This window comes from Propithecus coquereli, unplaced genomic scaffold (genome assembly GCF_000956105.1).
Source record: "Propithecus coquereli isolate 6110/MARCELLA unplaced genomic scaffold, Pcoq_1.0 Scaffold182, whole genome shotgun sequence".
Taxonomy (NCBI): Eukaryota; Metazoa; Chordata; class Mammalia; order Primates; family Indriidae; genus Propithecus; species Propithecus coquereli.
In genome coordinates, this window is record NW_012142968.1 from 1,486,310 (window position 1) to 1,489,889 (window position 3,580).

Genomic DNA, 3,580 nt, shown 5'->3' on the forward strand with positions numbered 1-3,580 from the left:
AATAAACAGGTTACTGGCTATAGTTAAGCTTACAGTGGATCTAATGGATCTGCAAACTCACTCAGTGGTCATTTCCTCAGCCCATAAGTGTGTAAGTGCAAATGACACACTCGTTAGTTGGGTTAACCCTCTATAGTGTCTGTGGACTGTAGGGTAGGAGTTGATATAGTAGAGAAGTCCAAGTGGGAAGCTCTTAAACTTCCCCTTTTCCCTCTAAGAGATTAATAAGAAATAATGTGGCATCCCTGGGGCTAGATGACAATGATTTGTATCACTCTTAAAGATCTAAAGGATGTAGAGGTTACAGTCCTACTCATATCTCTCTTTAATTTGCCAGCCTGGCCACCACAGAAACCAGATGAATCCTGGAGAATGGAGTGTAGAGTACCACAAGGTCACCCAGCTAGTAGCCCAAATTGCAGCTGCTGTGCCAGACATGCTAGCATTGCTCTATCAGCTTAATAAGACCTAAAGAACACTGATTTGGGCAATGCATTCTTTTCTATTTCAATTAGAAAAGAGGAACAGAAACAGTTCGCATTTATGTGCAGCAGAAGACAATATTCATTTACAGTTTTTCTCAGGAGTATGTTAATTCTCCCACTCTCTTAATATAGTCCAAAAAGATCTGCAATTCCTGAACACCCCAGAGAATATGACACTGATCTGTTTCACCAATTATATTACACCGATAAGGCAGGATAATCAAAAGGTGACTAGTATACTGGAAGGCCTTATTAAGGCACGTGCATTCCAGAGAATGGATTATAAATCTTAAAATGATTCAGGAAGTTGCAACTTCAGTAAAGATTCCAGGAATCTAGTGGTCAAGAGCATGCTGAGTCATTACCCCTTCCATAGAAAAGAAAATTTGCTGCATCTTCCATTCAATATTACACAGAAGGAAAAGCAATGCCTGGTGAACCTCTTTGATTCGAGAACAACACATGCCACACCTAAGAATACTGTTTCATTTCATTGACTGGGTGACACTAGAGGCTGCCAGATTTCAGTGAAGCCTGGAACAGAAAGGGTGGTGAAAAAAGTCCAGGTTGTGGTATCATCATATCTGCTGCTTGTGCCACATAATCATGCAGACATCATGGTATTAGAGGTATCAGTGGTGGGAAAAGATGCAGGGTGGAGCTTATGGCAATATCCAGTTTGAGAATCTTAATGCAGTTTCCTGGGATATTGAAGCAAAGGCCTCCATACCAGAGAATTATATGCCCTTTGTGACACAGCTCCTGGCATGGTATTGGGCCATAAGAGACAAAAATGTATCACCGGGGACCAAATGGCCATGCATCAAGAACTGCCAATTACAAATCAGGTTCTAGCAGACGCACCAAGTCAGAGACATCAGATAAGCCCAGAAGCTGTCCATTATAAAGTGGATACAGTCATTCTGCGATCAGGTTCAAGCAGGAACAGAGGGTAAGAGTAAACTGCATGATCAGGTAGCACAGACCTCCATATCATCCGCCACACTTACTACTTGAGCTTGCTTCTATGGCCATCTGAAGGGGGAAAAAATCTGAACTTGGTTTATAAATAGGTCAGCCCAGTATGTTGGTTCAAGCTGAAAATAGATGGCATTTATAGCCACAGTCATGGGTGGCCTTGAAGGAGTATAGCATATGACCAGAAAACTCACTTAACAGTAAAGGAAGTGTGAGAGTAAGGCCACAACCATGAGCTCCACTGGTCACATTACATACTATACCATCCAGAAGCAGCTGGCCTCACAGAGAGCTTGAGTAACCTACTGAAGGTACAATGATGCAAGACTCTGTGAGATTTAGTGCTACCCTGTAAGATGCAGTATATGCATCAAATACAAGATTTCTGTATGGTGTTCTATCCACAGTAGGAGGAACACATATTCCCAAGAAGACAGAATCACAAATGGCCCCGCTTGCCATCACTGCTAGTAACTGATTGGAGGCTCATGTGCTTCTTGTCACAGCAGCTCTGGGCTCTGCAGAGTTATAGGTCCTGATTCCCAAAAGGGGGCATATAGTTATCAAGGGATATAACAAGAGTCCCATTGAAGTACAAGTTATGGCTGCTGCCAGGGCACTTGGGACTCCTTATACATGAGACCAGTTGTTGATGAGAAGAGTCACCATCTTTACAAAGGATATTTAATCTGATCAGCAGGAGGAGGTAGAGCTGCCTTTTACAATGTGGGAAAGGAGCCACATGATCCACTTGGGCATCTCCTGATACTCCCTTGCACAACTTTAACTGTGAATGTAATTTGAGAGGGTATTATTATAAAGAGTTCAGACACCTCAGGAATGAAGTTTGGCATTGTACCACCAGGTAAGACATCAAGACCTGTTGAAGTGATACTGAGGATGAAGGGAATTTAGAATGGACAGTGCAGTAGGAGGCAGACCAAGCGTGCCCCTAAAATCACCTGAAGGGGTAAGGGCTGTACTTTTTCCACTATCCTGCCTCTTTTAAGTTTCCCCTAAGGATAAGAAGCCCATAAAACTTTAAAAGAATGAATCTGGATAGAGAAGTGGATTTGTGCTGTGACAGTCATGGGATATTGCTGCTCAAATCTCGCTTCGAGAGAGACCCTGCTTTGTATACTCCTAGCATAATCCTCTGACAGAGTCTAGCTGCTGCTCATTAGAGATCCACCAGTGTTCAAAGTGGGGCCATGCTCTCACTGGACTGCTCTTGCCAATGATTGAGCATCATGGTGGGTATTAAGGCTGGGGTATGCCTGCTGAACACAGAGTTCTCTAAAGAACAGTCTGCTCTGAGCACCCCATTGACCTGGCTGAGACTTTCTCTGAGCTGCAGTACAATGTAGCTGAGGCTCTTCCTACCCAGCTCTCCTTTGTTTCTTTTCTCCTTTTACACGTGCGCAACCTGCATGAGAGTCTAAAGATTCTTCCTACCTACTCCCGCTCCCCCTCCTTTTACTCCTCACAAATGTTTCTCTAAATAAGTCTTTTATATTAATACTTGTAATTATGTCTTGGCTATTTGATTTTTGGAGGCTCCCTGGGAAACAGTCTGAGGCAGCATTCAAGGTAAGGGGTGAACAGCATAGCAGTCATTTACCAATTGTTTTAGAAATATTGCAGTATTTTATCAACCATTATGGCTCATTCGGTGTGTATTGGGTAAATATCAGTATTAGGTCTAAACTTCTGCTCTTTCCCTCGCCTACACATTTCTCTAAACACACTCAGCCTATATTGGTAATCATTCTTATTATTTTATTTTATATCCTTTCAAAGTTTCTTTTTGCAAGTATAAACACTATAGATAATATAGCATATTCTTTCTTATGTACCTTGACTTTTTTTCACTTAAATTTATATTGGAGATCTTTTCATGTCAGTACACAAAGAGCTTCCTTATTCTTTTTCACATTCACATGACATTCCATTGTGTTACAGTACTGTCATATATTTATATTCAACAAATGACTTAATGAATAATTAGACTGTTTCTAAACTTTTCCTATTTACAATGCTGCAATATAAAACCTTTTATTATATATGTGTCATTTATGAGTAAGTCAGGTTACCAATTAGCTTAGAAAAATAACACC